Source organism: Agelaius phoeniceus, chromosome 4, assembly GCF_051311805.1.
Source record: "Agelaius phoeniceus isolate bAgePho1 chromosome 4, bAgePho1.hap1, whole genome shotgun sequence".
NCBI classification, from domain to species: Eukaryota; Metazoa; Chordata; class Aves; order Passeriformes; family Icteridae; genus Agelaius; species Agelaius phoeniceus.
Genome location: NC_135268.1, coordinates 32,633,824 through 32,661,734, shown reverse-complemented (window position 1 = coordinate 32,661,734; position 27,911 = coordinate 32,633,824). Strand labels below are relative to the sequence as shown.

Genomic DNA, 27,911 nt, shown 5'->3' with positions numbered 1-27,911 from the left:
GACAGCAATAGCTGTAAGGGCTTACAGTTTCTGCAGTCTTAAAGGGCATTTTCCCATCTCCTGCAGTAATTTGCGTCACCCAGGCCACAAAGCCAATGCACTGCAAGGAGATTTGGTAATTGTCTGGGCACATACAAACAAAGTAGGAGAGGGAGGAATATACTTTGACTCACGCCTTTGGCTTGGACACTTTTTCTTGGAAACAGTTATGAAAATGTGACAAGAGTTATTAACATAATGTTACATTTATACTATATAATAAATACAAGCATAGACGATAATAAACTTGAGAATTTTCAGCATTCTGAAACCAGAAGTATGGGAATGTCAGCATACAGGAAACTATTTGAAAAAGTATTATAAGCTTATCAAGAAATATACTTAACAGCCCACACCAGCTCTGATATGCTGCAAAAGGACAATGTGTTGTAATTTATTTGTTGTTGAAACAGCAAAAATAGCCTTAAGATGGATTAGCAAGTGAATTTCAAAATGTTTTAAATTTTAAAATTCAAGGAAGGGTGAAGTTGGGAAGAAGACACCATGACAAATAGATGACTTTGGAAGGTTATGGCTTGCATCATTTGCTTTCTTTATAGTTACTTTCCTTCAAAATAATTTTTTTATAATTTAAATTATGCCATTACTCTTAGCTTATGTGCTTATGTATTCTTAGATTTTGTTTGTTTCTCCTCTTCAAAATTTTTCAACACGCAAAGTACTTTTGGTAGGGAGGGGGTCTTGTTCATAAAATCTGAAAGGAGTTTTCATATAGTTTTCAAAATAAGGAGCAGGTATTGGGCTTTTAAAGAGTTTTTTTAAAATTTTGAAATCTGGAATTTTCACTTAATAAGGGAAGATTTACATAAATTTACCCAGAAATATTTCCACACAAAAGCTAGAACCCTATGCATGGGATAGAAATAAGAAGATAACATTAAAATAATAAAATTTTAACCAAAGGAACAATAAAGAAAGGATCATAAACTTCAGATTAAATTTAATAATTTAGTTAGCAAGGCTGAAAAAAGAGTTTGAGGAGCAAGCAGATACAGGGATCAAAACTAGTTCTATATCCTTCTTCTAACACCTCAGAGAAAAAAGAAAAAAGCCTGCCAAAGTGTCTATAGTGCCAATTGGCATTCGTGGCATGAAGACAGTACAGGGAAAGGACAAGATTATTACAAAGAAGCAAAGTGAATTCTCTGAATTTGTTCTCTGTGGAAGAAACCATCAAGGTCCTAACTTGGGAATCCTATAGAATAGAGCACACACAGGCCAAGCAAAGGATAGCACACCACCAGAGCCAGACAGCACCCACCAGGGATCTTTAACAGAATTCAACAATGAAATATCAAAATTATCTATGTATCATGTGCTATAAAGGCACACAAATGAACCAATATAGAAATACAGTTCAGAGAAGAGATGGAAGATGCTTTTCCTCAAGCTCATAATTAACCTGAATTTTGACAAGGTGCAATTCAGTGACCGTCTCATTTTTGTGGAATCTCATCAGCAGTCTTCTTTGGGCTCCTCACACAGCAGAAGCAGCACTTGTCAACTTTTCTTTCCAGCAAGCTTGCCTGGACTGCTGCCCTAGTCTTCCTCCTGTTTACTCAGCTCTCCACAACTTCTGTCTCTGGAAAAGCAGCATAATGGCATCACAGCTTCTTATTCCTTGTTCTCTGACTTTTAGTCCTCATCACATTGCTTACTTTGAAGTCACCAACTCCCTGCATGCATAAAAACTGCACAAGGCTCTTCTGCCTTAATTAACATTAATATTGCAGAAAACTAACCTCATACCCTTTCTATTCCAGTCTTAATAATCTTCCAAAGCTCTGTGTAAAAAGGCATTTTGTTATATTAGAATTCCCTTATCTCTGTTTTCTTTCAGCTGTCGTCTGTATATACTATATGCCAGCCAACATTCAAATAATTAAGTAAGGATAAATTACTGTATTTCTTCCTAAATAAGTACTGGAATGTAGTCCTTCTAAAACTATGGGAAGAAGTTACAAATTATGAGCCATTTCACATATGGATGGTCACAGTTACCAGAGTATATATTGAAAAAGAATATATACATACATAGCAAAAAAATGTAGAGAGCATCAGTACAAAATTATCCTTTACTATCATATATCTGGTTTTATGCAATACATTCTCAGAAAACTTTCTGGTGCTCAGTAGTCTTCTAAGTGTTGAGCATTTTAAGAATTTATGATTATGAATAGTGTAATTCCAATAAGGATCATTTTTCATAAGAAGGAAATAAAAACAATTTTTTTGCTTCTTCAGCATTTATACCAAACTACTCTCACTCAGCAGAGGAAGGAAAAAACAAATCCTAGCATATAAGTGGCCTTTCAAATAATTATAGCATCTGCGTAGTTGGCACTTTGAGATTTGATAGCAAGGAGATACTCAAGGACAGAGTTATTTGTTTCACTCATAATGGCAATGTTAATCTCCCCACATAAAGCAAAGCATCCTGAAAATGCAGGATTATAAATATGAGAAAAAGAAAACAAACAGGGAAAGGTAAACACAAATTTTACACATACACTTACTATAAGCCTCTTCTATCCCACTCTTTACTAATATTGCAGAATGCTAATGCATTGTCCTTCAGATTCCAGCCTTGGTATTTTCCCAAAGGTCTGACAAACATTATTTTGTTATTTAATAATTTCTTTAGTATTTTTTCCTTTCACTTATTCTCTGCTTATAAGCTGGTTCAATTGATACACTTGCCCAGCCATGCCCTACCATTAACAGTCCAGCTATCTATATTTTCAGTACAAAAAGGTAAATGGTTTTATTCCAATTTTCACTGTCAGACAACAGTCACAGTCCTTGGGAAGAGCTGCCTTTCAGGCATTAATTTAAACTTTGCTAATATAATATGAAAACTTGGAGGATTCCTCATTAATAAGGCAACATACATATGTCAATCTCATAATTGCTACTTTGAATTAGGTATGGATGTGTGAGGAAATGTTACACTGGAAGAATACCCAATTTCTGCTTGCTGTGGAATTTGATTTTCATTGGGGCTAAGGTGAGAAATTTGTTTCAATAATGAGGAAGGACTTACAACATCCATTAAATACATCCACTACATGCATGTTTATAGTCTGTATTTTTTATATCAGCTCAGTATCAGGAAGTACAATTTAACTAGCATCATTCAGGATTTTGCACATGTGCTGTTCAATATGAAATGCTGCCTTCGCTGACAGCTGCTTTGCAAGCACATGGAGTCCATGTCAGAGTCTGTGAAGAGTAGAAAATATACTTCCTAATTTATTGTCTTTAGCTTCACTGAAAGATCACAAGACAAATTAGATTTTGCAATTTCCTCCAGGGAAAGCAGTGACATTTTCTGTTATCTTTTAAGCACTTAGAGTATATGAAGAACAGAGAAGTCAATAATCAGCAGTAGCTATGCCATCCAACATCTAATTACCAGTGCAGTATTTAGAAGTACTACACTACTCTCTTCTCTCAATTTTCTGTGTAATGGCAGATTTTACAGGCTTTTAAAATTTAGGGGGTTGCCATTAAGAAGAAAAGAGTGCTTCCTGGAATTAAATAAAATATTATTTTACTTTAAAGTACTCTCTGAAACACAGATGCAGAATACTGAATATTTTTGGCTGCTAAGAGAAATCTGACAACAGCCTCAGAATCATCCACCCTCATGTCTTCTAGAGAATTTTCCAATTCTCTTTAAAACATGGTTGCACAACTCTTCCCAAAAATTCTCTCTTTCTCCTCAGAATGAAATAAGAAAAAAAGCTACTCAAACCAAACAACAAACAAACAGAAAATCCAACCAAAACCGCTGTTCAGAAATGTTGGAAAGCGGGCTGTGTAATCAGGACAGTTCCTCAAGCAGTAACAGCACAGAACTACACAGGCTCAAGAGTCTCATCCAGCACAGGGTTGGCATGTTAATTTTACTTCTCCCTTCCCTCCACTCCAAAATGTCAGGTTAATGGAAACTAAACCAGAAAACTCATGAGTTAGTCCAGACAAAGATATCAATAGAAGTTTTGCCTCTCTTGACTGCTTGAATATTTTAAAAATATAAACAAGGCCAAAAAGAAGCAATGGTCACATTTTCCTAACACTCTGAAAGATATTTTATTGCTTTTATTATTTGATAAATAGATTTAACAAATTTCATATAGATTGAAGGTTTTTATTTGCTTAGACTTGAGACATTATTAGCAGTAGTAACACTATGAAAAGTATCTTGAAGAAGATAAATCAGGGTACTTGGAGTTGAAAAGACTGAGATAAAATCATTGGAAATGCTTCAGGATTATTTTAAAATGTACTGATAATCTAGTGATCTATTAGAATTCTCTTGTAATAATCAGTTTTGAAAGCATCAACTTTGCTGTGATTTCTGATTTTCTGATTTCTTAGGAAGTTTATTAACTAGGGATATACTCACTCAGCATTAAACATTTTCCTAAGCTATTAAGTATTTCACCTGCCAAGTAACAGTACAGCAACATTTATTATTTACATACATACAGTATCTGCAAAAATTTAATACAAGGTAAGCCTCCCTTATTTCTCAGTAGGAAACTGTAAATGTGAAACAATAAGAATTTTTACTTTTCAGTAGCACCTTGAAATACCTAAAAAATGCTGATTGATTAGTCTTCTGAACACTATACAGAAGGTTACATTCTACTTAACAAGTGAAAATAATTTTTATATTCTAGGGTGTAAATGGAACTGCCTCTGGGCTGGATAAGCTTTGGCATTCATCTCAGAGTTCAGCACAGCAGTAAGAACTCAAGAATCACTTGTCTAATTGGTCAAATGGATAATCTTCCTCCCTCCCATTGTGATGGTGGTTTATTGGTTTTGGGGTTTTTTTCTCAGCTTGTACACAGTGTCACATTTGAAGTATTGAAAAATCTTTAAATTGAAGAAGAATTTCTAAAGTGACCAGAAAATTTTCTTTGTACTAGCAAGGAACATCACATTCAATAGATGACAATTTTCTGGCCTCTGTTTTGACCTCCCAACAATAACCACCAATATTTAAGTGTGGTTTTAAGAAACCAGTTACATGATTGTCATTTTTTTACTTGCTTATCACAGATAAATTCTCTCATCTTGTTCTACAGCACTGGTCTATTGGTCTTCACTAGAGCATTTACCTGACATCTCACCACAGCTGAAAACAATTGTTCAGAAGAATCCTCTGCACAAAGGTTTGCTGTTCATAGCTATAGCAAAAAATCCAGAGGTTCTTGCATCTCCCACCTTCTATAAGGGTGAATGAGTCCAAGAGAAAAGTTAATTAAACATTTCAGTTTCTAACCAGTTCAAGATCTGGAGAGAATATGAAAATCTTTTTCCAGCCCTGTGTGGAACCACACACAGGCATATTCAGAAAACAAGACATTCATAGCATCAGGGACTACATATGGTCAAAATAATGATGTGAAGGAGCAATAATTCTTTCTGGGATCACTTAGTGCCACTTAGTAATGTTTAGTGAGTAGTGTGTTTTACCTCAATTCAATTTAAGTATTCATTAGGAGATGTATTTATACTGTATATTTTTTCCATTTCTAAGTTGTAATGATCATATTATCTGTTCTGGTTAGGTGCCTAAAAAAGTGAATGATACACCTGGCAAAGGGGAATTAGTCTGTTTTCATCTCTGTAAAGCAAACATCAGAACACAAGAAGAGGAGATCATTTTAGTTTAAGCAATCTGTATGCAGTGCACATCAGCAGCAAGAGCAGAGTGCCACAGCCAGTTTTTTGGCTGAGGGTTATCAGATTGAAACACACCAAATAAATCCTCATGCTGATCAAAGAAATAGACCATCAGACTCAGAATTCTTCTTTCTAGTGGCTGACTCTTCCACAGAGTCCATCTTAAAATTGTACGTAGCAGCTTTTTTATCTGCCTAAGCTTGTCTGCATCTCTGGATAATTCACATGAGAATGGAAATCAAAGAGTTCCATTCTTTGACAACTACATTTTAGAGCATTTAGTTCATAATCTAAGTTACACTGCAAACTGCTTAACCTACTTGCACAAACAGTCATAAACAGAAGCATGAGAAATTTAATAGAACAGCGTTCCACAAATGAATGGAGGATTTGTATTTTTAGTCTTTAACTGATATTACTGTACCTTTTTTATTAGCTACATATTCAAAATTACACTTGGACTATGTGATTTTTGTATTTATGCAGAAGTCATTAATTGAACTACAGCAACTACAACAACAATGTAAAGAGAGATGTTTTATTGCATTCAATTGATGGTCTGTCAACTAAAGACTGTTGCGTTCCTGGCATTATCAACTTTGCTGGATGTGTTACCAAGTTCTACAAAAGCTTGAGTCCAAAGCGAGATCCTGAGAAGTATCTGGATCAGAACACAATCCTTCTAGGCACTAGACAATACATATCTATGTTGGATAAGTAGTTTTTTCTGTAAGTAATGAGGGTTCCCCCAGATACACTCCCCTAATACCAAGATAAACCTTTATCATGCTCTTACCCTTAATTTCTTGGGAAAGCAGTGCCCATGCAGAATATCTGCTTCATAAGAAAAAAAATTAAATTAAAAACACACCAAAATTCTTTTTCCATGCATGTGCAGAATTCAGATACGGAAACCACAGATTGCCTTTATCTGAGGTCTGATACTTGGAAAACAAGGTTAAGAGCATAAGTTTCTTCAGCTTCAGTATCTCTGAAAGCTACATTGTTTGTATTCATTGTGGGCATTTAATTGGCACTTTACTGTTGCTGCTAGTGGAGGTGGCTATAATGCAGACTATGGTTGCAGAATCAAAATAAATGTATTTATTAAGTAAATTTTAAACTTTCCTCATCAAAATCAACTATTACATGATGAAACATCAGATATTCTACTACCCTGTAGTTACTCTCTATCCTGGACTTTGTTCAGGGGACATTGCAGGGCACAGGAGCACATGACAGGAGACAAAGTGCCTTCCCATTTTACCTTCTTGATTTACCATTATTTTTCTACTCACATGGTCAAAATGTTTAACTGTATAGGATGATATAAATTACATGGAGTCCTTTCTTTGTCCTGCCAAAATAGCAATGTTTATAGTACTTTTCTGGCAAAAAACCCTATATTGCAGATTTCTATAACTAGCACCTTTACAACCCTCTTTGTATGATATACTTTTTTGAAATCTGAAATTTTTTTCACTATGTTTTTATACTCTCCCCAGGTCATTAACACTTCTTCAGTCCCCGAAACAAAAGACAAATTGAAACTTCAAATCCAAAAGATGTACACATTTGAAAAGGGAGACAACAAAAAAATCCATGAAAAATCATTTGGTTCTTTGCCACTATACCAATTTGGAATGTTTTCTGATAGAGAGATGATGAGCAGCCCTGTGTAAGGGCCCAGGACAGAGAGATGAACAGACAAAAATCCCTGTCATGAAGAAATGCTTATCTCTGATGACAAGGAGACATTCATAATGGTAAAGAAATGCCTCCTGATCTTATCAAAACAGTGCTGAAGTAGCACCCTTTAGACATTGCCATTTATTTTTTTTTATATCTTATAATATCTTCTTGGCTTCATAGCTTTAAATGACCTTCTGTTTAAAGCTACAGAGCTCTGGTAAAAATATTCATCAAGTTTTAATAAAATTACTTTTATTTTCTCTGAAAAGGGTATAAAAGTCACCTCCTTAAAGCATCTGAAAATATTTCTAAGTAATTACTTTTGCTTAGGTGAGAAATTAATATCTATCTACTCTCAGCAGTCAAAAACAAGAAGTGAAACTGCAGTTGTTAACCAAGTGATTAAAGCAAGTATGGGAGGAGGTACTGTATCAATTTACAACCCATAATCTCTGTGTTTCAGAGAGACTGAATTTGCAATAATAGAAAACACAACTGTATCATCTTAACTTGCACTAAATCAATACCTTCCTTGTTAATCAAACATTCTCCCGTGGTGCAGTACTGAAAAGGAGGCCATTCTGATATACTTTCCCCATAGCTCTAAAACTTCCTATTTTAAAGTCTGTTAGAAAGACAAGTATCACAACCCTTTTCTCTCTGCCCCACTGGCCTCATATTTGTGGTCCATGAAGAAACTTGTTATAAGTCTTGATTCTCCAGGCTGGCTCCTTTCCTGATAAAACCTACAGCAGCAGCTTTAACACTTTTACACTAGTCTTTCTGCTCTTGCATTGCTATGAATCAGCTTAATTAAGAAGAACTATAGAAATATGACACATTTTTATGTAGTAGTCCTTAACAAGAACACAGCTGTCATTGCTTCAATTACTCTCTAATACAGTGCTCAACACTTACTTCTAAACTAATTCATATTGCTAATTAACAAATATTCATATTTGGCTAAGATGCTATTGTCTCTTAAAGATCTGATTTTAATTTTTTTTTTAAATTGACTATTCATGCCCTCTCTCAGTTCTCTCAGCCTATTCTCACCAGGTCCATTTAGGAAAAAAACCAGACCTGATAACCTGATTAGCATGGTGCTGATAACACCAAGATTGTGGGTTTGATCCCTGTACAGACCATTCACATAAAGAGTTGGACTTGATGGTCCCTGTGGATCCCTTCCAGCTCAAAATATTCTGTCATTCTCTTCTGTGATTACATAGAGATCCATGGTGCTATCAAATGTAGACCAAGAAGTTTTCTCTTACCATATCATGTTTTAAATATTCTATTCAGATAGCAAGTTTTCTATCACATGTATAATTTTTTTTCTTTCTAAGCAATTTTCACCCATTTAATAGGACCTGATTTTCCATAACAAGTATATCTATCCATGGCAGTGATAATACCCAATTTAATATAATGACATGCTATGAAATTAAAAGATGCTGTCACCTGATAAAACCAAAAAGTGGCTCTAAGAAAACCGATGTTTCATACTGTGAAGACACAAAGCATATCCTTTTGTCAGGGATCAAAAAATTAAAAAAAAAAAATATAATCCGTTTCAGGAAGGAAATTAAAAAATAACCCCCAAAATTGACAAAGGTACTAAAGGAAGTTTAATGAGGTCCATTTCCCTCCATACAGATATGTTACCCTGGATATATTAAAGATCTATATATTGCTACTACAAAAAGTGAAGAATCACATCATTACAGGAGGCTGAATTTCCAGAAACAGATTGTGGACTAATCCTGGATACAACAAGTAACAGATTTCTTTATCAAGAAGTTATTATAGAGAAAAACACCAGGGGGAAAAAAGCCTAATAAAAGAAGATTTCTAGCCATCAAAAAAACAGGTTTTGAAACAGGCTTCCACTCAGAGTACTGATGGGAGGATTTGGTGGTGGGAATGGAAGTGAACATGTCTCATTTTAATTGAAAGCTGCTGTGAAAGGGTGTAATTTTGGTCTGAAACTTAGGGTCTCCAGCAGCTCTTGCAGCAGTTCTGTGTAGTCAAATATTGAAAATGGATGCCTGAAGTTTTCTACTATTCTCTGAATCACTCACTGACTTAGGCAGCATTTAATAATAGAAACAGAATATTTTCCTCATTTTGTAGTTGCCCTGTACCTGAAAAAAACCCACTGCTATTGCAATACTAATTTAATCTGTTTATGCATCATTACCCTCTTCTTCTAATAGAATTTGAACAGGCTCACTTGATGAAATAGAAGTGGTAAGACTGGACATTTTAATTTTTAAAAGGTGCGGCTTGTAATCAGACCAGTAAAAGGTTAGGCAGTTAATGGTATGAGAAAAACAAGGAAATATATATTAGAGTGCCCTGTTGGTATTTTTTTGTTCATAGGCACTAATATTTATTTTGTGACACACTTTTTCTTTCTACAGGAGGGTTTTCTTTGTCTTTTTGCAAAAAAAAGTTGCTTCAAAAAGGAATGTTTTTCAGAAATGTAGGTGCAAAGGTTAGATTTTTATCAGCAGAATTACTCACAGGCTGTTTCCCACATTTGAAGCTATTTAGTACTATATGGAAGGTGTCTAAAGGAAAACAAGCATTATGTTTCCTTCTTCTTTCACTGCTGCTGTGCCTCAGGCAAACATAGGAAAAAATTTCTGAAGTAAGAAAATAATACTTTGGTTTAAAAATTTATTAGGGCTATGACAAAAAAAGTTCCTTATTAATATAAGATAAAAGAGACTATTGTGATAACTAGGAAGGGTAAGAAAGTATTTATAAGACACTAGGAAAAAAAATCACCTGAAAAAAAAAACAGTTAGCAATAGTAGTTTCTTCCCTTTTTCTTATATATATATATATATATATATATATATATATATATATATATTCTTATATATATATATATATATACATTCAGTGCAGAACAAAACTGTTTTCATTTTTCTTTAGATTTAGCCTAAAGAAAGATTGAAACTAAATCTAGACTGCATCTTCAAAGATGATCAATGATGATGATAAATCCATTTAACTCACAAGTGGTCTTTTACATCAGACAAAGATAACTTAATTTCAGAGACTACAGTATGTCTAGTTAGGAAATAAAATATTTCCATGCTCAGAAGGATCATATCTCACAGCAAATGCAATATTTCAATATGGTCTGTCCATATAAATGCACACATAGATCAAATTCTTTTAACCAGAAGTTTCTGTTGCAGCTGTGTGTGTGGGCATAGAGCAGATATACATGAATTAATAAACTTAATATCCTTCAGCTTTCTCTCAAAAATTTCACTCAACTTCTTACCATGGTTGTAAACAGAGCATTTCCAAACCCACTGTCATTGCCAGGCAGTTCTCTTTGCCATAACACTTACCTCACATGGATTCAACCCCAGATAACTAAGAAGGGACCATGTTTTTTTTAAGGGAAGTAGTGGAAGTCCAGTTTAAGAGAAAACTGAGGGGCAGCTAAGTAAAACGAGGCTCTGAATCTGGAGACCTGAACCAGACTTGAACTACATTCCTCTTTAATTTATATAAAACAAAATAGATCAAATATGGATGCTTCACAGTGTTCGGGTAGAGGCCCATTTTTTTTTTTTTTTTTTGTTAGTCCCAGATATCACTCAAGTCAAAGTACAAAATTCAACTACAAGTTAAGCAGATGAAATTAATCTGGCTAACTCACCACTATCCATTTTTCTTCCATAAAATACCCGAAACCTACCATAATACCAACACCCCACTCAAAAACCAAAACAAGATGCAAATAAAAACCAAAAAAAAACACCCAAACAAAACCAAAATATCAAAAAAGCCCCAAAACAAACAATAACCCCTTCCAAACAAAGACAGTTCAATGTTCTTAATCAAGTAGATATATGAAATTATCTTTCTGGTGTTGACTAATGTGTAAAGGAAACTAGAGAATCCAAGTACTACAACAGGTTTAAATGGGAACATGGCTGTACAGACATTTAAAAAATGCCTGTAAATAACAGTTCTTATTAACTTCTAGGGGAGGAACCTTCATTACTAAGATCATAATCTTTTCTATCCTTTGGAGTCACTCTCAATAGTTTTAATAATTTTCCATGGAAAAACCATTAAGATACAATCTGCTGTATTAATACCTTCCCTTCCAATCTGTAAAAGTGGAACAAAGACATAAGCAAGTCTAGAAGGATTGGCAAACTCATTGCATCTACTTTTGTATGTGTTTGGACCTGCGTGTTCTTCAGCCCTGCCATTAACATACTCTCAGTCCTTTCCTTTGCCCTTTCCCCCTGGTGGTGTATGTGTGAGATGCAGAGTGAGAAGCCCTGAAGCAAAACCAAGAATTGCGATCAAGCAAAGGCAGCATCCCTGAATTCCAGGCCATACAGACACTAATGCATCTTAAGCTAATAGGGTACGTCATCAACTTCACTGGCATCCCCAGCCCAGAGCCCTGCCTCACTTGACATCAAGTATATTACCAGGAGCATGGCCAGCCAACCAGACCATTCCCAACAAAATTACATTGAAAAAGATCAGATAGCTGTCCATGAAAGTGTATGTTCCAGAAGAATAAAGTTTTGGTAGCTCCAGTATAAATTAACAGATTTACTACCTGTGTGAAATAGATAAACTCAGAAAATAGAACCCAGCTGGAAAGCTGGGCTTGGTTGTGTATGGAATTCCTGTGAATAACAACCAGCCACGTCTCCTATGTTAATACAGAGAACTGAATGAACTATGTGTTTAAACACAATAAAATACCAATGCTATTAAATGGATTAGTGGGAAGAGGTAATTGGACTGTTGTAATACTACTTCCATAAATACTGATTGATTTAGGTCTATCAGTAAGCCTGTAGTTAAAGTGAAGGTACCCAGTTTAGATGTGCACATCTAAACTAGGTACCTTCACGTTTAGACGATACATAAGTATATGTAACAGTACAGATGTTAAGATTCCGTAGAAGTCAATAAGGCCTCTATAAATAATTCTCCATGCAGTATCATTGAGCAGAAAAGTGCATTGTTTTTTCCTTTCTTTTTTTTTAAATGTAGCCATGCTGTGGAAAAGACAGTAAGACTACCTGGGCTGCAAAATGCTTCTTTTTTTTCTTATACATCACAAAAACTATTTCACAATAAAAATTAGGCTAGCACCTTGGTTTTAAAGTCAATAAAGAAATAAAGGAACTTGCCACTTTAGGTTTTTTTTTTTTTCTTTGAAGCATACCTGATAGTATATGAGTATAAAAGAAAACTAAGTTATCCACATTGAGGTGTACTTCCTTCTAAGCAAACAAAATATGAAAGAAAAGGGGAAAAAACCCAAACAAAAAACCAAAACACTCTGCTAATGCTCTCTTATTTAAAGTTCCTCCTATGAGATATTATCTTATTAATAATAAAACATGGACTAGGAATAAAACCTTCTAACATAAATTCTTCTCATGAAATCTGTATTTTCTCATTAGTCTGTTTCACACTTTTGGGAGACTCAAAATGCCATTTGAAAAAATGCATCCTTTGCAGTAGCAAGATTTTTTTAGATCTGAACCCAATGCTTCAAACATGTTCTACTTTATATTCGTTTTTAGTTTAAGAATATATGCTGATGATGTCGCTCGGTGGTATTGAATTATTATTAAATAGGATACTTGTTTCAGATAAAAATTTTAATCAGGATTACATTGCACAAATATAAAGAGTGGTCGCTTTTGTTCTTCAAAAATTCTAAGATTAAATATTCCTAACTGACTTTAGGGACAGCTATTCCAGCTACCAGTATCATAGTACAGATGCACATTTTCATGTTCTGGAATTCTTGGTATTCTGTAGTTTCCAAGAGAAAAATCACTGGAAAAACTTCCAGATTGAGAAGTATCCTTGCAGTGCCCTAAAATAAAATGTTTATTTAGCAATTGATTTGCAAATTAACACAAACATGTAGTCCCTGTACTACATCCCCTCACCCCTCTCCAGTTCTCTTCACTTTAAAATATTTTTATGGTAAAAGATCAAAATTAAAAGCCACTGTATGAATGAAGAACTCAGAAAAGTGAAAAGCTAACCCTGGTGTGCAAGCTACCAAAATAATTATGTGCTTTGACAAGCACCTTTTTCTCCATCTGCTTATTTTTTTCTGATCACCAGAAAAGTTAAAATAAATGGTTTATGACATTCCAGTAGAACAAATGTTATGGGAAAGCTAAAAAGCGTAATATATTTTGAATCAGTGAAATAAAGTGTAAGTATGTGTTTATATTTCAACTAAACAGACTTTGTTCCTCTCTATTCTCTTCCAGTCACTTATCTAGGACTTGGATTTATTATTCTAAGTTATAAAGTTCTCTTTTCTTATGCCAATTTTTTTTTCCTAATTTAAGGATGAGCAGCAATATTCAAGGGTTCTCTTCATTTCTTATTCTAAGAGAACTGATTTTGGCACAATGGCAAGAATGGTAAGAGTTCTTCCAAAGACAGCCGTGTTTTCCAAGACATGAATCATAGAGAGAAGGAACAAAAACTATTTTTGCTTCATGAAGCCAAATTCAGAATCAACATCTCCAGCCTTAAGTGTTGATAACCTAGAAGTAATTTAAAGAGCATGGTGTCCCGGTTTAGGGACTTTTAATTTTTTTTTTTTTAATCTCTGCCTTTTCCCCATAAATCCCTCTCTCCCAGAAAGGCAATGAAATATCAAGTACTTTCCTTTAATTGAAAAAACTATGTAAATTACTTTATTCTTGTCCAAGCTGCTTCCAACCTGACAAGGTTATTGCCAATTTACATTTTCACCAAACTGCATAACACTATTCACTCTCAAAAACGTGAATTTTGGAGCAAACCCTACAATTTCCAATAGAAATGATTTAGATCTGACCTGAAGGCAAGAATCAGGAAGACAAGCTCTCTCTAACCCCAGTAAAATCTCTCATTGCACATAATAAGATAGTACCCAATTTTAATACTGATACTCTGAAAATTATGAGAGCAAAAGCCTTTGTAGTACACAGTGGCAATCTGGTTCTACTCTAATTGAGGTCAATAGGGACTTTCTTAAACTGGAGGGGATTATGTCCCAATAGTCAGATTTGATTCAGTATTGCCTTCAGAAACCCTGCAGTTTGAGAAGCAAAAACTTTGAAGCTGAGCTTTTTCAGCCTTTTCTGCTTGAAAATCTCCTTTCTATACAGCAATTATAAAGCACTGGAATTGTTACAGCCCCAAAGCCTGCCTGTGAACTTCAGGGGCTGAGAATCCATGGCCTGCCAAACTATTAATAAGTTCAATATAACTAATTCCATTATTTAACTTTTAATAAGTTAATTTGCATGGAAAGAGAGGCATTTGCAAGGCAGCTTTTATTGTGCTACGTACTGTTATAATTAGTATGTGGAAATATTGCTTCTTGTATTTTGTTGTTTTGTGACACAGGAATGAAAAGCAGCAGCCAGTGGTTGTGGTTTTAGCCAGAAGACTAAGAGAAAATGTACTATCTTTGAAGACACTTTCTATAATGATGACTGATTAAATACTGTGTGCTAATGGAAGAAATATAATAACAAATTCAAGACCAAAATGGAAACATTGCAACACTACTTACTGAATTAAATACAGCTGAAAAGGTGTATTGTTCTTCCCTATGAGAAACTGCAAATTTTCAAATACTAAAACAATGCATTAGAGAAAAATATAATAACTAAAAATAAATGTTAATGTCCAAATGTTTCAGATAACAAAATAAAATAGTTGGGAAATAGTCCCACAGTCCCTTAGAAAAAATATTCTTCAACCTTTTTGTTCATGCTATAGCACTGAAAAATAAATGAACTAATGGAATCTCTGCAGCATGTCATGGGAAACAATCTAAATTGAAAACTGGATCTTTAGGAACAAGCATGAGGGACACTTGAACTAATTCATGTGAGAGATTTAGTGGTATTTCTAAGTCTCTTTTTGACTGGTGAGGGTGGGAGGATGAAAGGAAAGAGGCACCAGAGCAAAATTCTATATCTATTTTCTCCTAAGTTAAAAAACTTCAAATGAGAAATAGCAAATTTAAAAAACTACTTAGTTCATGTAAGAGACAAAATTTCTATTGCAAACATTTTAGTACAATAATGCTCTAGCCATTTGTGAATACATTTGAAGCTGCTTTCTATTTACTGCTTGAAATTTACTTCATTAAAGTAAATTGTTACATTAAACTGTAATTTAACAACACATTAAAATCACATATAGTAAGCAGTTGGTTTTATAGACATGGCAGATGCACAAAGACAAGAAAGATGCAAAAATGAAAAAATAATTTAGTTTATAAAGAACAAGGTATTTTAAGGTTACTTTTCTAGTCAAAGTGATAACCAGCTCTCCTAAAACAAGCACAATTTTTACCTCTGGCAATAAGAGACAGTTGAGATAGATCTTTAACCCATAGCCATGCAATCAAGTAATCTAGCCAAAAGTATTTTCAATGCCTCATAGACACTACAGGAATAAAATTAATTTAAAACAAACAAAAAAACAAACAAAAAAGCTTGAGCTTTATTCCTCTCTGAAAGAAGTCAAGTACTGCTTCCAGGCTCACATATGCCAAGTTCTCAAGACATACATGAAGAGGACCAGGTGTATAGACCAAAAAAGTAGAAATTCTTTTTCCACTATGCCATTAAGAACTAGTTCTCATGTAGCAGACAACTAAAAGTTGCTCAGAAGTAATTTCAGTAGTGTTCCTTTATCTGCAGTTTAAAGCATGTTAGGATTTCTGTATTCAATTTGAATATCTGTATAATTTAAAAGATATGATTAACAACAAGGCACTGGTACCTAATGACTTAGAATTTTTTCCCCCATTTAAGACCATTGTATTAACAGAAAGCTGAGACTGGCTGAGATCTTCAAAAAAACATCTCAATCCAAACAGAACTAGGAGATCTCCCATCTGATGTAAAGCCAAATTCTGTGTTAAGTTTTCAAGATTTTGTGTGACAAATAAAATCTGGTAAACCAGCAAATATGTGAGGATCTGCTAAAAAGACACCAACCCCCCCCCCCCAAAAAGCCCAGAATAAAAGCAGGCCTCTATGCAACACATTGATATGTTACCAAGTTATGTTGTTCACCAAATTGATGTGAACAAATTACTAGAGACAGATAGGCAAACTGAGTTTCCTTCAGGTTTATAAATTCAGTAAATTCTTCAGAATCAGTGCTGAACTAAGGGTACTGAATCTCTGGGCTTCCCTCCCTCAGAGCAGGGAGCAGGATGGGCAGCCCAGCTTCCCACTGTGCACCTCAGCTGTTTGACAAGAGCTGCCAGAGGGATGAGGAGGACAGCTTTTTTTTTTTTTTTTTCCTTTTGATTCCAGCCTTTCTTCAGCTCCCCACTAGAACTGCCTGCAAAAGGTGATAAATTACAGAACTGGATCGCTGGCCTAGCTAGAAGCCACACTAGACCACCCACAGCCCTGCTTGAGCCAATGTGGCAGCTGTCCGTGTCACAAGGCTGGATGACACCTAGGATGAGAAAGGAGCAGGTGCCAGCCAGCAAATTCATGGAAAAAATGTAATGATACTGAAGGATGACTGCAGGGAACTACACTTAGTTATCCTTAACCAAATCAGAGTCCAACTCACATTTCATGGGCCAGATTTTTGCTTTGATTTTAATGGGACTCCTCCCTCCTTTTACGCCTTTTCATTGCCACATACACACTTGAAGACCTGCAGCTATAACAAGATGAGTAGACAATCGCAGCCAAGTCCAGAGCATCAGTGAAACACCTTGGAATTTCAATGTCTTCCACATGTATATAAGGACTAGATTTCCCCCCCCCATGTATATATCCATACATTCCCCCTGTACATTCTACATCCAGACATTTGTCAAACCTTACCTGCAACTCCTGAAAGGACAAATCTTCTATCCATGCTCTGCCTTTACCTAGCATATAAAGTGAAACTCAGAATGCCCTGGAAAATGAGGCAGTGACCAATCTCCAATAATGGCCAACAAGTACAAGCCTTAAATTCAAAACTACTTCAGACTATCATCTAGCAGAGCTACATCAAGAGCTCTGAACTGTTTATTTTGGTGAAAATGTTAATAAAAATACCTCCAAGTTTTCATTAAGCCCCTTCAAACTCATTAGAGGAAGATCTTAACAGTTTTAATTATGAAGTCCAGTTGCACAAACTGAGAGAGAAAATGTTTCCAGACAAGACCCAAAGTGCAGCATCACACTCCAAACCACTGATACTCCTACTGATACTCCTTGTCCTTTAAGAATGTAGGGTGGAACACACCAGTTTCTTAGCTCAAGACATAAAATTCTAGATCTCCTACTGCATGTTTAGCACCAAATTCACAGTATATGAGGTCCTGAAAACACAGTTTTCAGGATACTTAATATTACTTTGTAGCTAGATGCTTTATCTTAATACTATCATCTTTTCCAGTTATTGCTAATACAGGAGCAACAATCTCCAGAAACAATCACTTACTCCCTGGTGTTTTGGGAAATAAATTTGTTTTGAGTGTACCCCATTGCCTGTGCCTGTGGATACAAAGGCATTTACCTTGTGATTCTTATTAGGACTTCAGTTTCAGGCACTGACTCTCTTTTTTTTGCCTATACTCAGCTAAAAAAAATTCAAACCAAAAGCCACACCTAGGAAAACCCACAACCACTCAACACAATTTTACTTCAACAATGGTGTATGCTGTGAGACACTACTGATATCCAAAAATTCATACATTTGTGAGTATGGATATTTTGGAGAAATAAAAGATTAGCAAAAAATCTAGAGAACAAAGCAAAAATCATATCCTATTAAAAATATACATGAAAACTGAAAGGAGATTAGTTGACCTCAACAGCTTTAAAATTTCTTGACTTATTTCTACACACACATAAAAGACAATGCTGAGTATCCATGACAAAGGCATCCACGCATAACTAAATAATTCCTGGTACTGAGAATTACAGTAATGTAATTAGTAAAAAATGTGACTTTTATATAAAATAAGCAATTAGATTTCTCCTGATAAAAATAAAAAAAAACACCACAACAACCCACTCCCTGAAAAAAAACCCAAACAAAAAAAGCCCACCCAAATCACTCAATAAAACAATTCAAACCCAAATTAAAAAAAAAATCAGTATACCTAGTTATAATATAGTAAAAGTCTTCATTTAAGAGTAAGCAATAATTGAATTCTGGGGAAAATGAAGAAAAGGCCACTCACAGGTAAATAAAGTAGCTATTAACAACTTAATAACATTTTACTTGATACATTTTAGTAAAATTTGTGATAAAAGTTTCATCATTTGTATCATTCACTTTACAGATTCAGAAGTTTGTTCAGTTAATACTGTGTAAATGTTGCCCTACAGTGAGTCATCAAACTTGTTTCTTATGCTGGCATGTTCCTTAGAGAAAAATTAGAATAGATTTAAAATACTGATCCAATTAAAATACATACAAAGTCTTAAGCATTACTCTAAAGGAAGGTTATCTTCTAAGTGGAAATTCAGAATTAAATCCAGCAAATACTTGAGCAATGAGATCATTAAACTACTAAAGACAGCTGTTCAAATGCTTTAGGCAAAGTGAGACAGTAACACACTGAAATGATGCGATCCTGAAATATTTTACTGTGTGCACAACACTACAGTTCAAGCTGATTGAAAAAAAGAAAAAGAAGGAAAATAAAATTTAAATACAATATTAAACACAGAATACCTTGAACTTTACAAGCTGTTACAACACAAGTGCAAAGTTCTGAAAAATCTTCAAAAGATTTCAAACCAATCAAAACCCAAATGCAAATAGGAAAAGGAAAGCAAATCACTAAATAGCACACAAAGAAAGCCTCTCTTAGAAGACTATTTCAGGTGAACTTTGTGATGACATTAACTCTGGCTTTTGAAGAGAATGTATGCAAACCTGATATTCAAGCTGTTGGAAGATAGTTTCTTCCACTAGAAAAAAATGTTCAATGTCCACTAGAATGAAAAAGGTGGTAGAATGCTATTCCCATCAATATACAAGTATTTAACCAAAGGTCATGTTGCAATACTATAATTAATTAGATTAGAAAGTGAATAAAAGCAGCCCAATTTTCTTTACCATGCAACACAATCTCCATTGGTCTTACTATGAAAGACAAGTGACAAGAGCTTGCAATAATGGAGTTAACTTCCTTTAAATATTCTCTTTTTAAATATGATTCAAAATACACATTCTCATCAGAGGCATGGTTTTCTGTATTGAGTGGCACCAGAAGGGCTCAAGAGAGAAGTTCCTTCTCTTGTAACATAGGCATCAACAAAACCAATTTCTACAGTAAGATTATCAAAAGGATAATGATGTTATAACTGTTGTCCTAAAACTGTTAAGTTAGATTTCACAATTTTTTACTGTTAATGTCAACAAAAAGTACTGGAATATATTTATGATATATCTGATTTTAGAAACTGTGATCATCATTGATTATAACTAAAGTCAGCGAGGTCTGAGATTATACAAAACAAGAAAACAATTAATTCCTGCAAATACATTTGAAAGTACTCAATAAGTCCCTATTAATTAAAGAGCAGTTAAAGTGAATTTGCAGAGTGCGTTTATGAACATTGCAGTTCAGTGTTTATGAACATTACAGGCTTAGATCATCTGGCTAGGGCACTGTAATTCTAAAACAATCCCACTCCATTCATATATAACTTCCATCTCCATATAAAGTATATGCTTTATAAAAGACAGCTTAATGCTTATAGATCAGTAATGCTAAGAAATCAAGCATGACCAATAGCATAGAAATCCTTGTTGCTGATTGTTCTGTCGGAACACGTATGTCAAATCTCAACAGAAATATTTCTCTTTTCTAAAAAGCAGATATAGAAATATACAAGTCATTTCAGGTCATGACCCATGACATTTTGTAATTAGTTCCAACTAATTAATAGAAATACTTAAGAAACTAGATTAACCATTTCATCCTCTTGTGAATAGCATGCAAGAAAAGGCTAACTTCCAATCTATATTTTCATGAAAACACTGAAGACTGACATGAAATCATGAAGCTATTGGATAAAACCTGGATATAACATCACCCTTTTTTATTCTGCAGGTTTTAAAAGTACTCAAATACCTAACTAAAAAACTGTAGTTGATGTTTTTCTGGCATAAAGTAGAAATCAAGGGATCATTCTATTCTCCCTAAGAAGACAACAACCCATGCATTGATACTATGTAGAAAATGTTACAGTTTTCTGTTTATGTCAGCTTAGAAAAACACTTAATGTAAAAAGAAAACACTAACCCTACTCTACCTCACCCTACACACACACCCTTTACTGTCCTCACTGTACTGTAAAAGTAAGGTTACTTTTTCTGGAAGCTGTGGTTAAGAGGGACAGAAAAATGTAAACCGCTCTAGTTATTACAAAAACTTAGCAATTTCTTAACACAAACTCAAAGCTGTGACATCTTTCTTAATTCAAGGGGTTAAACTTTAGAAACTAAATATGATTCCCTGCTTTTTATTATACAAGGATTATGCTGAAGTCCCATAAAACCTTTCAAACAAGAGAGGGAGAGAAAAAAGAGACTGGAATTTATTTCAAAAATTGCATAATTTACAGAATTTACTGAGCAGATTACCTTCAGCAGATTTCTCTCCATGTGAAGAGAAATAATACTGAAATTATATCAACTTTCACCTTAGTATGAAATATTATGAAATAACCTTGAAAATTCCTCATTACTAGAAGTCTCAGACAAGTTCCATTAAGGGTTTCAGTTTCTGTAGGCTTTAATTTATTTCTCAGACAGCACACTCCAGAATAAGGCTGGTCATAACTATTTTTTCAAGCACTGTACTCACAAAACACTTTGACACTACCCATGGCAGCATACCTGACTAAATCCATACAAGAAACACCTGGGCAAAAGAGTTCTGACTTTCACACTCTCTTCAACACCACTACTGCACAAGTGTATTTTGTGCATCTTGAAATACAATTGTCTCCAAAGCCCCACTGATGTATTTGCCAGCCAGTTCCCTTGTCTGCTGAACTATAAAAGGTCACTAAATTACAAAATTAAAGAGGAGAAGTCAAAAGAAGAGTCAGTAGACAAAGCCACTGCCTCTGGGCCTCCTTCTGACCATGGATCACCTCCAGCACTCCTGCTGACTTTTTGCCAGCTTCTCAATAGGTCTACCTGTCAAACAAATGGCTCCTATAAAAAATGGGGTACCAGGCAGTAAATTTTCTTTAAAGTTATTACTGCTGAATACATTAGTTCAGATACATAAAAAGCTGTGAGCAGTACTGTTTCTACAACTTGAGCCTATACTATCCTGAGCAAATGCAGGGGTTTTTTAAGAAAGCCAAAACTTCTGAATACAAAGGTTGTTGTAATACCCCTTCAAACCCTACATGGTACACTGCCTCATCTGACTCCTCTCCTCCGCTGCAAGTAAATGCAGTTCTACTTCTGCTTACATCTTCCACAATGACTACATTTACTTCCTTCATCCACCACATCAGCACACTAAAGCAAGACTTTCAATGAGAATACTTTAAAAACAACAACAATAAACCCCAAAGAAGAAATAAGGAGTCCCAAAATATCAGTCTAATGGAATTTAGGGAAAGTATCATCACTAATTTATCATCTGACAATATTTTTATGCCAACTGAAAAATACATTTTTTTCATTACAGAGATGGAATGACATTAAGCAATCTTGCCAAAGCAAAAAAGATAATTCCACATCATAACATGTAATTAAAACCACATGGTTCCCATAGGAACAGATCAGGAAAACAAATAACTTGGTGATGGACACAGCAGAAGAGCACAAACAGAATCGGGTAACTTAATGCTCAAGAAATGTTATTTTGATAAGAGCAAGATTTCCAGAACTTCAAAATAGTGTGAAGATTTTCTAACAGCCTGACTGACAGAAAAAACAACCTATGAGGTTAATATTTTTTTTATTTTAGAATTACTTAACAAAATTCATTATATGTGTGATGCACAAATAAAAAAATTACAGATGTATTAAAACACATTCCCTAGAAAATTCACTTCAGATGTTTGCTTTTTTATGGGTTTTTCCCCCCCACAGACTCTTCTTCTTTCAGGCTGCTACGCCAAAGGCATTCATTTTCACTACTGTGAAAATCGATTCACACAGTAGTGCTCTGTATAGGATCTATTCTTCTATACAGGTGGTGTCTGTTCAGCATGTGTCTGATCAACTGGGTACCCACTCTCATGGGCAAAAAATACAGCACTTTCAGATACTCAGGTACATTCTGAGAGTATCATAATATCCAGTACAGATTCACCATAAATAAGTATATTTGATATTTGTAGAGTGTCACAACTTGCTGAAATCCCAAGGAAATATTCCAAGTTCATTCTCTCTGAAAATTATTTAGAGGAGGATGAGGATTGAGACCACTGAATTAAGAAAAGAGGGACAGGACAACTTGGCTGTCATCTATAATTTAATTTCATAATCACGTCAGTATCTCAACATTATTAAATTATTCTCTTTCAGATTTCTTTTTAGTTTTAACAAACTAAAATGTGCCAGAAAGTTTAAAGAAAATGGGGGTATGTTTTGAATATCCTATTCATTACTTTATCAGTATATATAAAATACCAGCAAAGGCTGAAAAATGCAAGTGAGTCTGCAGTTCATAAATTTTAGAGATTCTTTCCTGATGGCATACCTTGTCTGACAGAAGGGGAGCAGTATCTTTGTGAAATGAGTTATCCACCTACATAGCTCTGCTAAGGCCAAACAGCACAGCAAGCCCTTCTCAGGAAACGTGAGCATTATTAGTATGCTTTTCAGACATTCAAGCCCTGCTGGGTTTGTGAACTTACCCTTATTAGCTGGCTAGAAGCTTATTCAGCTCATCTTCTTCCTTTTGCCATGTTTTTCAGATCACTTCAGCTGAGAGGATAGCAAAGGTTGCTTCTGACAACACCAACCACTCCAAGCTGAGCTGAGCTGAAGCTGCCAGCTGGAACCAGCACAGATAAGCAAGAGCAGGGTCTGAAACTGACAGTTTGATTTTTAAATGCTGCTATCTGCAGTACTTCTGAAAATCTGAGCAAAAAGACAAAAAGTAAAGCTCTCAGAATAAGCTGAGAAGAAAGGTGGGACAGGGATAGAAGGTGTATTCCACACTAATTTTAATTCTTGTGGATCCAAGCTCTAAAGTTAAGAAATTTACCTATAAAACAAAGAGGAAGCACTCATGCATGCATACTACAACAACAACAATAAATAATCATCATCATCATCATCCTGCAATAAAGTCCTGACAACTGCCAAGGCTGAATTCAGTTGCTTCTTAGTCTGAAAATGAGTCCAAGTTAATTCTCACCAACTTAGAATAAACTGACAAAACTGTGCTCTGAGTTTCAGACAGCCTCCAATTAGTTTCAAATAACTTTAAATATTGCTATAAGGAATTATCTTCCTCAGAACAAGCATGAACCATCCAAGAACCATAAATAGCATATGAGGCAGGAACAAAAATTGCTCAAAAACTGGGCCTGGGGTACCTAAAACACATAGAAAACACAGAAGTGAGTTGGCAGGACTAACTGCACAGCCAAATACCTTGGACTCCTGTTAGCAGAGAATTTCAACATCTGTTTTCATCAAGGGTATTAAATATGTCCCTAAATACTCTGAAAAACACTAGGCAAGGCAACCAACACAGACCAAGGCAAACAGACTAATTCCACAAGGTTTAGCTCCTCCTGAGGAAGAGCTCCCCAAACAAACAATCAAAAAAAAAAAAAAAGAAAAAAAGGCAAAAAGCTCCTCAAACTATCACAATTTTCAGTCCTACTTATTCATATTTCAGGCCCAGTATTATTTAGGGAAATACTTAATTATTTCAACCAGCTGGAACTACTTTCAACACAGTATTTTTTAACAGAAGAACTAGGTTTAGAATTAAAGCAGAATTATCATTTACATCACTAAGATATGAATCAGTGTTGCTTTTAATTTTACCAATCTGTCACAGTGATGAAGGGTACTTACCTGAAATGAATTCTCTTCCTGTATGAATCAATACATGTATTAGAAGCACAAAAGAAGTACTCAGTAACAGGTAAAAAAATAAAAAACTTGGAGGCGATTGGACAAAATGGACAAAAAAATTCATCATTAATATGCAAATAAAACATTAATTGAAATCAAGATTTGAATATAAATAAGGAATTCATGTTCAGTTTTGTGCATTATCTTCAAGTGTCCATGTTCCTAGTCTAGGCCCAAACGATCAAAAGGTCGGTTTTTAGAACACTAAGATGTTTCACCTTTCAAGAATGCTTCTTTTTTTCCATTTTTGTGCCAGTCAAACCTAATTGAATCCACTTTACCAAAACTGCCAGAAATTAGAAGCTGCATTTTGGGTGAGTAAGCATCTTAACAAAAAGGATGTCACTCAGCTCTGTATAGAATACTGGCTTCAAAGTGTGAACCCCCTCACCAATGGCTGCTTTGTACCCAGCCCATCAAAGTCCTCCAGACTTGCTCCCAATTCAGAAATGCATTGTACAGTCAAAGTTTTAAGTGACCAGAATAAAGATACTCTCACTCAAAGAAATATAAATAGGCAGGAAATGAGCATCACTTTCACAAATCCAGCTGAGATAGACATTTATAGTATTAAACTGAGAGGTTAAAGATTACTAGATTAAGTGCTTATGGATTTCTCTCATTTTCCTTAAATTTGCCACCAAGGTTTACATTAGAGTATTCCTGTTTAACTAAACTTCACAATAAACTGACTTCATTCATCTATAAGATTTACGCATCTCTTCATGCTGAAATGACCTCATGTCACTATTGTGTATTTCGTGATAAGAAGGTCTCATTCCAGCAATAAAGCCATGTGGAACACATTACTCCAAGGCCTATTAAGTACAAAACATTCAGCATTTATTTACTGCATGGTAGTGAACAGAGGGAACAGAGTCCTTAAAAGGTTATTTAGACTATAGCATGGAGACTAAAATATTCCCAGCGTCCCATTGATTTGACAGTCTGCCATAACTGCCTCATATAGTCTTAATTGGAACACAATACACACACACATACTGTCTTCTGGGAAAACATTCCCAATTACAAAGAGCCACGAGAAGAACAGCACTGCCTTTGACAGCTGGAATGCACACATTGTCATAATCCTACTGTAAGTGAAAGGCATGCATCTTCCTGAGCCTACAAAAGGTGGTGTCAGGTTGAATAAAAGTCAGAGTTGCAGGCCCATCCACCTGCGTGACACACTGATGACTCCAGCTCTTGCTGAAGGGAGGAAAATCGCTCGCTGTTTTTCTTTACCTATATAACTCATACATCTATTCAAATCAGAAACAGCATTTGGGGGAAGAAAATGCTCTTCAAGTCTTGATCTCCATCGCAAATATAACAGCTCCACCTTGAGGCAGAACCCAGCGAATGTTAGTAGAAGGTGCAGTCAAGCTGAATATGCCTATCAGCATACAGACAGCCACAACTACCCAAAACATGGATTGACATCTCCCAGCGTCCCTTTCTTCTCATGTTCTTAGCATACAAGCAGGCATTTGTGCACATGATGCATGTGTTTGGACAAATTTACTGGAGAGAAATTAAATATATATCAAATAAACATCAATTTGACAGAGCAGTTCCCAAGGATGGTACAAGTCAAGCATAACAAGGCCTGACAGAAATAGTCCTTCAGTCCTTATCCAAGCTTCTCTCTGAGTAGTGCACACAAATTTCAGACCATTAATTTTTTCATTATTGTATTCTTCCTAAATGAAGAGTAAAAAGATTAATACATTTCAATGTTTCATTTAAATCACTATTCAAATATTCTGAGATAACAACTTTAATACACTGCTAAGCATTGTAAGTAAGTAATCTGATTTTCAAGTATTAATGACATTATTTATAGTTAAATGGGTTATTTTAAAAATTTAAGTGCTAAATATCAACTTGCATGTTCTTCAGACTACTTCAGGAGTTTTAATTGACAGTGTAACAGTATTTAGGACTTTTCTAATAAATCAAAATTATGTCAGTTAGATTGACAAGTCCAGACAGACATAAAACCTGTGATGCATTTAAATGGATGTTGATTAGAGTACTGAGATAGATTGATTATGGCATGTATTCCATATTTGCTTGAAGATGATCAGTAAGTAGGAACAGGATTTGCAGCAGGAAATCAGAGTAGGCTATACCTGTAGAAAAAAATGATAATAGAATAATGGAAAAAAATCATCATCAATTGAGTTCATCACTCTACAGAGGGCATACAAGTAGTCAACTTGAGAAAAGTCTGGAATTAGCCATTTGTGCTGGTTTTAGCTGGGATAGAGTGAATTTTCTTCACAGTAGCTGGTATGGGGCTGTGCTTTGGATATGTACTGAAAACACTGTGGCAAAACACAGGGGTGCTCCAGTTATTTCTGAGCAGTGCTTACAACCAGCCAAAGCCTTTTCTACTGCTCACACCGCCCCGCCAGCAAGGAGGCAGGGGTGACCTCAACTGACCAAAGGGATATTTCATACCATCTGACATCATGGTCAGCCTATGAAGCTGAGGAAAGAAGGAGCAGGAGGACATTGGAAATGATGGCACCTGTTTTCCCAGGTAATCAGCACACACACTGGAGCCGCATTTTTCTGGAGATGGCTGAACACCTGCCTGCTCATGGGAAGTAGGAAACAAATTCCTTGTGCTCTGAGTGTGCACAGCTTTTGTTTCCCTATCAAGCTGCCTTTATCTCAACCCAAGAGTCTTCTTACTTTTACCTTTCCAATTCTCTTCCCCTCATGGCAGTGGTGGAGAGAGGGGAAAAATGGAAGTGGCTGTGTGGTCCTTAGTTGTTGGCCAGGGTTAAACCACAAGATCATTCCGGAAAACAAAAACCAGAAAGAGAAATTACTGGGGATTGACAGAAGCACAACTTAGAAAACATGTTAAGAAAGTTATTTTGCAGGTAAGAGATATAAGAGATGAAAAGAGAAATTTTGCCCTATTTAGGTGATTGGGAATTCTGCCATTAAAGCTTAAGAAAACAAATCCATCCTTGGCATATAGGTATGACTCATTCTCTCTTTTCTCTCAAGTGTATACAAACTCACTGTGACCTTACCAGCACTGACAAGAGCTCTCTAAGACTGTAAATATTGCAAAACAATTAACCTAATTTATAACCTAATTAAATCCATTAACCATTGAAGATGATGAGAAGCTTCATTAAAAAAGCCTTTTTTGCTAGTTCCAAGATGACAGGAATGTTAAATAGACTTTATGCTTGGATAAAGAGGAGATAATGTCTTATGTTTTTTTCTTAAGTGAAGAGTAATATACAAATATATTTCAAATCTATTAATAATTTCTAGCCCAGACTATG

At 35.1% G+C, this 27,911-nt stretch overlaps 1 protein-coding gene and 1 long non-coding RNA gene across 3 annotated transcripts in view; one reads left to right on the top strand and one right to left on the bottom strand.

Annotated features, from left to right (window-relative positions):
• Positions 1-26,342, top strand: part of LOC143693956 (uncharacterized) — a 47,151-nt gene extending 20,809 nt beyond the window's left edge. The window contains exons 2-3 of the long non-coding RNA XR_013182077.1: positions 22,184-22,333; positions 23,421-26,342. This is a non-coding gene — a long non-coding RNA (uncharacterized LOC143693956). The remainder of the gene's footprint in view (positions 1-22,183; positions 22,334-23,420) is intronic.
• The window catches only part of LOC143693955 (uncharacterized), a 183,785-nt gene that overhangs the window by 132,939 nt on the left and 22,935 nt on the right, over positions 1-27,911 (bottom strand). For both annotated transcript variants that reach the window (XR_013182073.1, XM_077177238.1), the window contains exon 3: positions 23,361-23,538. The gene's annotated coding sequence lies outside the window, so the exon portion shown is untranslated. The remainder of the gene's footprint in view (positions 1-23,360; positions 23,539-27,911) is intronic.